This window comes from Cervus elaphus, chromosome 4, assembly GCF_910594005.1.
Source record: "Cervus elaphus chromosome 4, mCerEla1.1, whole genome shotgun sequence".
In the NCBI taxonomy this organism is placed as follows: Eukaryota; Metazoa; Chordata; class Mammalia; order Artiodactyla; family Cervidae; genus Cervus; species Cervus elaphus.
The window spans coordinates 50,405,848-50,413,655 of record NC_057818.1 but is presented as its reverse complement, the minus strand read 5'-3'; the positions used below and the strand labels follow the sequence as shown (position 1 = coordinate 50,413,655).

General features: G+C 44.5%; 1 pseudogene; it reads left to right on the top strand.

The window, feature by feature from the left end:
* LOC122692767 overlaps positions 1-7,808 on the top strand; it is a 28,047-nt pseudogene that overhangs the window by 918 nt on the left and 19,321 nt on the right.

Here is a 7,808-nt window from a genome sequence, read left to right as displayed (position 1 = left end):
ATGGAGTTAGGTCTTCCATCAGACCCCGCCTCCTCCTCTACACCTCACTCTCCACAGATGTGCAGACAAACCCCTGTCCCCAGTGGGCACAGGACGCCCACTTCTGCTGGCCTGCTAATCTTAATCTCTTAGTTGCGATGCCACTCACTGATAAAATGTCTGAGAGCCGCCCTTGCAGGGCCACCACCCTAAGTGCAGCCTCCACAAGTTCCTTCATCTGACACCATCCCTCTTCCTTGGAGGATGTGCTCTCTGTTCAATGGCATCGCCCACCAAGACAACTCTAGCCCATCAGGGACCCATGGGGAGCTGGCTTGGGATCTGCTGAGATGATAAAACTTCGTGGCCTCTGCAACCCCTGCAAACTTCGGGCTCTCTCTTGTCTCTGGAGAGTTAACAGGAGCTCTGCCACGGCAGGATCCTGGCACAACCTCCACACCCATCGGGCAAAATAACAAAGAACAGAGACACCTACATTTTTAGAGGAACGTCAGAAGGAAGGCAGGCATGGACCATGGCTCTCTCTGCCATCCAGCTCCTCATTCTCTTCATTGGCCTCCTGATCCTCTGGGGCTGCCCTGCCTCCCGGGGCCACCTCCCCCCTGAACCCCGGCCTCTGCCCTTCCTGGGAAATGTTTGCAAAAGAACCCCGAGGATTTACTCAAGTCACTGCAGGTGGTGAGATGCAAAGGGCACCAGGGGGTGGAAAGCAAGAGGTGGGTGAAAGGGAAACAGCTCCCAGTTAGCAAGGGAGCCGGGGGAGGCAGGTCAACTTTGGATGGGATTTCCCAGACTCCCTTGGGAACTGTCTTCTTCCAGCCATGCTCTGGCCCTAGATATGCGACAGAGAAGCTGCCAGAATTCCTATGAGAAGGAGTGGAGGATGGATTGAGTGAAGAGAGAAGTCACTTTTTTTTTTAATTAAAATAGTTTATTGGAGTATAGTTGATTTATACTCTTGTGTTAGTTTCAGATGTACAGAGAAGTGATTCAGTTAAACATATACATATATTCATTCTTTTCAAATTCTTTGCCCATATAGGTTATTACATAATATTGAGTAGAGTTCCCTGCTATATAGAGGTCCTTGTTGATTATCTGTTTTATATTAATATGTAGATGGGTGTGTATGTTAATCCCAAACTCCTAATTTATCCTGTCCCACCTCCCTGCCTTATGTTTTCTCTTCAGTAACCATAAATTTGATTTTTACATCTGTGACTCTGTTTCTGTTTTGGAAATAAGTTCATCTGTATCATTTTAAAAAATTGTATTCCACATATTAACAACATCATAAGATACTTGTTCTCTTTCTTACTTCACTTCCTTTGATAATCTAGGTCCATCCATGTTGCTGCAAATGGCATTACTTTGTTCTTTTTTATGGCTAAGTAATATTTCACTGTATACATACACCATATCTTCTTTCCCAAGCCTCTGTCAATGGACACGTACGTTGCTTCTGTTTCTTCCTTATTGTGAATAGTGCTGCAATCAACATTAGGGTGCAAGAATCTTTTCTTTAAAAAAAAAAGACTTTTAACACAGTTCCCAGTACAGTTTAGTAATAAGTGCCAAATGGGTTTTCAAAAAGCAGTTTTCAAAGTAAGGATAGATAATGATCATTAGTACTTTGGAAGGTGCAGTGAAAGAGTTGCTCCTTAAGGGACTTCTTTTTTTAAAAAAAAAAATTAATTGTTGGTCGAGCTGAGTCTTTGAGGCAGCTTGTGGGCTCTCTTTAGCTGCAGAGAGCAGGGGTCACTCTCTAGTTGAGTTGTGTGGGATTCGCATTGTGGTGGCTCCTCTTGTTGAGGAGAACAGGCTCTAGGCATATGGACTTCAGTAGTTGTGGTACATGAACTTAGCTGCTCTGCAGCATGTGAAATCCTCCCGGGCCAGGGATCAAACTTGTGTTCCCTGCAGTGGCAGGAGGATTCTTATCCACTGTACCATAGGGAAGCCCTGCATTATTTTTCTAATTCACTTTATATTGGAGTATAGTTGAGTTAGGATGTTTTGTTAGTTTCTGCTGTATAGCAAAGTGAATCAATGATGCATATAGATATATCCACTCTTTTTATGGTCTTCCCTAATGGCTCAGACAATAAAGAATCTGCCTGCAATGTGGGAACCCAGGTTCAATCTCTGGTTTGGGAGATCCCCTGGAAAAGGGAATGGCAGTCCACTCCAATATTCTTGCCTGAAAAATCCCACAGAGGAGCCTGGTGGGCTATAGTCCATGGGATCACAAATAGTTGGACATGACTGAGTGACTAGCACACACACACTCTTTTTAAGATTCTTTTCCCATATAAGTCACTATAGAGTATTGAGACAAGTCCCCTGTGCTATATGATAAGTTCTTATTAGTTATCTATTTTGTATATATCAATGTATATATGTTAATCCCAATCTCCCTTCTTTTACCCTTGGTTACTGTAAGTTTGTCTTTTTGTATTTGTGACTATTTCTGTTTCACAATTTTAGTTAATTTTTTACTGGAGTATAGTTGGCTTCTAATGGCATGCTGGTTTTTGGTGCACAGCACAGTGAATCAGCCACACACACACATATATGTATATCCACTCTCCTTTAGACTCCATTCCTATACTGGTCATTGCAGAGAACTGAGTAGAATTCTCTGTTATGCAGTAAGTTCTTATCAGTTATCTATTTTGCATATAATCCTGAGTATATGTCAAACCAGCCTCCCAAGTTATCCTCCCCCACTTTCCCTCTAGGTAACCATAAGTTTGTTTTCTACATCTGTGACTCAATTACTGTTTCTAGATAGGTTTTTTGGTACCATTTTTTTTAGATTCCACATATATGTGATACCATATATTTGCCTTTTCTATCTGCCTTACTTCACTCAGTTTGACAATCCCAAGTCCATCTGTGTCAGTGCAAATGGCATTACTTCGTTCTCTTTTATGGCTGAGTAACTGTCCATTGTATATATGTACCATATCCTTTTTATCCACTTCTCTATTGGTGGACATTTAGGTTGCTTCCATGTCCTGGCTATTGTAAATAGTGCTGCTATAAACACTGGGGTGCATATATCTTTTTGAATTATGGTTTTCTCCAGACATATGCATAGGAGAGGGATGGCTGGGTCATATGGAAACTCTATTTTTAGTATTTTTTAAGAACATCCATTCTATTCTCTATAGTGGCTGCATCATAGCAGCTACACCAATAGCATAGGAGGGTTTCCTTTGGAGAGAGAGATTCTGATAGACTTGAGACTTTGAGCTGTGGTCCTGTGTGGGTTGGAGAGGAGAGATTCTATAGCTTGGATGTGGGAGTCTCTGTAATTCTTAAATCCAAAGCTGGGAGGAATCTTAGAAAAGCCAAGAGAGGAGGATGCTTGGGGTCAGGTGATATATGTGAGGCTAGGAGGAGACCACAGAGTTCCAGTCTCTGCTCTTCCCTGATGGGGCTGCAGCCTGCAGGGTAGGCTAACTGGGAGGTGTGATCCAGGGGTGAGGTGGAGATCCTTCTCTTGAGTCAGAGAGTGAGACCTGGACTCTGCCCCCACAGCTGCGGCAGAAATATGGGGATGTCTTTATCTTTTACCTGGGGTTTTGGCCTGTTGTCATCCTGTGGGGGTACGAGGCAATGAGGGAGGCCCTGGTGGATCAGGCCGAGGCATTCTCTGGCTGAGGGCACGTCGCCATCATTGACCCTGTCTTCCAGGGAACAGGTGAGTGGGGGACGAGGGTGAGGATTATGGAGGGGAGGAGGGACCATCCCATGTGCCTTCAAAACCTTCCCTCCATGCCCCACCATCAGGTGTGGATTTTGCCAGTGGAAAGTCTTGGAAGGTTCTACAGCAATTCTCTGTGACCACCATGAAGGACTTTGGGATGGGGAAGTGGAGTATTGAGGAATGACTCAAGGAGGAACCTCAGTGCCTGGTGGAGGAACTTCAGAAATCCCAAGGTGAGTGTGGGCTGGGTGGAGGTGGGGATGAGATGGGGACAGGGAGGAGAGAGAGAGATGCAGAGACAGGTTCAGGAATAGAGAGAAGGGGACATAGACAGAAAAACAGAAAATGGTAGAGAGAGAGAGACGAAGTGAGACTAGCAGAGACACAGAGAAACAGGCAGAGAAAGCAGCCAGAATCATCAGAGACCAGAGATAGAGAGAAAACAAAAGACAGAGATACTGAGGACACTGGCAAAACGAACCCAGGAGCAGAAACTGCAAGAAAAAGCCGTACATCTACTACAAAGCCACAGTCATCAAGACAGTATGGTACTGGCACAAAGACAGAAATATAGACCAATGGAACAGAATAGAAAGCCCAGAGATAAATCCACGAACCTATGGACACCTTATCTTTGACAAAGGAGGCAAGAATTTACAATGGAAAAAAGACAACTTCTTCAAGAAGTGGTGCTGGGAAAACTGGTCAACCACTTGTAAAAGAATGAAACTAGAACACTTTCTAACACCATACACAAAAATAAACTCAAAATGGATTAAAGATCTAAATGTAAGACCAGAAACTATAAAACTCCTAGAGGAGAACATAGGCAAAACACTCTCCGACATAAATCACAGCAGGATCCTCTATGACCCACCTCCCAGAATATTGGAAATAAAAGCAAAAATAAACAAATGGGATCTAATTAAACTTAAAAGCTTTTGCACTACAAAGGAAACTAGAAGCAAGCTGAAAAGACAGCCCTCAGATTGGGAGAAAATAATAGCAAATGAAGCAACAGACAAAGGATTAATCTCAAAAATATACAAGCAAGTCCTGCAGCTCAATTCCAGAAAAATAAATGACCCAATCAAAAAATGGGCCAAAGAACTAAACAGACATTTCTCCAAAGAAGACATACAGATGGCTAACAAACACATGAAAAGATGCTCGACATCACTCATTATTAGACAAATGCAAATCAAAACCACAATGAGGTACCACTACACGCCAGTCAGGATGGCTGCTATCCAAAAGTCTACAAGCAATAAATGCTGGAGAGGGTGTGGAAAAAAGGGAACCCTCTTACACTGTTGGTGGGAATGCAAACTAGTACAGCTGCTATGGAAAACAGCGTGGGGATTTCTTAAAAAACTGGAAATAGAACTGCCATATGACCCAGCAATCCCACTTCTGGGCATACACACTGAGGAAACCAGATCTGAAAGAGACATGTGCACCCCAATGTTCATCGCAGCACTGTTTATAATAGCCAGGACATGGAAGCAACCTAGATGCCCATCAGCAGACGAATGGATAAGGAAGCTGTGGTACATATACACCATGGAATATTACTGAGCCGTTAAAAAGAATTCATTTGAATCAGTTCTAATGAGATGGATGAACCTGGAGCCCATTATACAGAGTGAAGTAAGCCAGAAAGATAAAGATCATTACAACATACTAACACATATATACAGAATTTAGAAAGATGGTAATGATAACCCTATATGCAAAACAGCAAAAGAGACACAGAAATACAGAACAGACTTTTGGACTCTGTGGGAGAAGGCGAGGGTGGGATGTTTCAAGAGAACAGCATGTATATTATCTATAGTGAAACAGATCACCAGCCCAGGTGGGATGCATGAGACAAGTGCTCGGGTCTGGTGCACTGGGAAGACCCAGAGGAATCGGGTGGAGAGGGAGGCGGGAGGGGGGATCGGAATGGGGAATACATGTAACTCCATGGCTGATTCATGTCAATGTATGACAAAACCCACTGCAATGTGAATTAATTAGCCTCCAACTAATAAAAATAATTGAGAAAATAAATAAATAAATGTTTCAAAATTTATGCCATCAAAATAAAAGTTTTACCTTCTTAAAAAACAAGCAAACAAAAAAGCCGTACAAAGATAAAGGTAAAGAGAGACATAGAGTCAGAGGAACACAGAATGTCAGTGAGGTCAAGGAGACAGGTCATAAAGGTAGATGGGGAGATGGAGAGAGAACAAAGATGGGGTGAGTCTGAAATAAAGAGTCAAAGATAAGACCAGAGAAAGTCAGCCCAAGACAGAGAGCAAGAAAAACAGCAAGAGACACAGATGTGGACATTCCTGAAGAGAAAAGGGGAGACAGAGAGGAACAATGAAAGCAAAGAAAAATGGATGAAAACCATCAAACAAGCTAGGCTGGCAACAGTCAGGTCAGTCTCCTAGAAAGGCAATGCAAGGGACCCCCATGACAGACCTCTCCTCCTCAGGGGCCTACCTGGATCCCCACTTCCTCTTTAACTCCATCACTGTGAACATCATCTCTCCCATCGTCTTCAGCGAGCACTTACCAGGACCCTCAATTATTACAGCTCCTACATTTAATGAATGAGGGCTCTGTCACTATCAGCTCCTTCTATACCAAGGTGAGGCTAAAGATTCCATGGTGGGCCAGGAATCAGGGTGGGTAGACCCTGGGAACAGGTCAGATGTTTTCTGTCCTGATCACCAAAGGCAGAAGGCATTGAGAGATTAGTTTTATGTGCTCACTCCAAGCCCTGACCCCTCCCAGGTGAAGTCATCCGTCAGTTTCGGTGTCAGAATCAGGCCTTGGACAGGATGGGCTTCGAGAGAAGAAACCTCAGCAGATGAGACAGTGACTGGAGCTGGATGCAGAGGTCCATGCAGCACTGTGTGTGTGTGTGTGTGTGTGTGTGTGTTTTCAGGTGTGTGTGTGTGTGTTTTCAGGTGGGAGGCACACCCTCCAAGTCTGCAGGGTAAATAATTGCCTTTGGATGTTGCTACGTGTGTAGCTCAGAACATCAACACTCACAGAACCAGCCCAGTGAATGCAATGGGTTCTGCGCCTTGTCTGCTGCCCTGTAGGTGTTTGAAATCTTCCCGGGCATCTTGAAACACTTTCCTGGCACACACACCCGCTTGTACAGCATGCTTCAAGAAGTGAAAGATTTTATCACTGAGAACATGGAGAGGCACCAGAAGATGCTGGATCCCAGTGGCCCTAAGGGCTTCATTGATTCCTTCCTGCTTCGCATGGACAAGGCAAGACCTGCCCCGGATGGGCGTTAGGGGTGGGAAACGGAGTGATGGAAACCGTATTGACATTGAACTAATATCTTTGGGTGTGACTACATGTTTTTTAAATGTTGAAATATTTCCTTAAGGATTACCAAGAAAGCCAAGATCCACAGTCCCCCACTATTTTTTCCTATGCCTCCCCAAGCCTTCCTCCCAGCAGCCTTTAAAGAGATGGTAATTAAGCAGTTAACATGTGTCCAGTAAGCTTTCTCTGAGACACAGCTCACTTCTTCCCCAGTTCTGACAGAGTCAAGTCTGTTCTGATTAGTCAGGCTCCGCATATATTCAGATTGATAGAGACCAATGTCTATTCTGATTGGTGTAGGCCAACGTCTGTTCTGATTGGTGCAGGCCAACGTCTGTTCTGATTGGTGCAGGCCAACGTCTGTTCTGATTGGTGCAGGCCAACGTCTGTTCTGATTGGTGCAGGCCAACGTCTGTTCTGATTGGTCTGGGGCAGTGCCATGTGCTGTGCTGTGTTTAGTGGCTCAGTCCTGTCCGACTCTTTGTGACTCCAAGGACTGCAGCCCACCAGGCTCCTCTGTCCATGGGGATTCTCCAAGCAAGAATACTGGAGTGGGATGCCATGCCCTCCTCCAGAGGGAATCTTCCCAACCCAGGTCTCCAGCATTGCAGGCGGTTTCTTTACTGACTGAGCCACCGGGAAAGCCCAAGAATACTGGAGTGGGGAGCCTATCCCTTCTCCAGGGAATCTTCCTTACCCAGGAATCCAAGTGGGGTCTCCTGCATTGCAGGCAGATTCTTTACCAGCTGAGCTA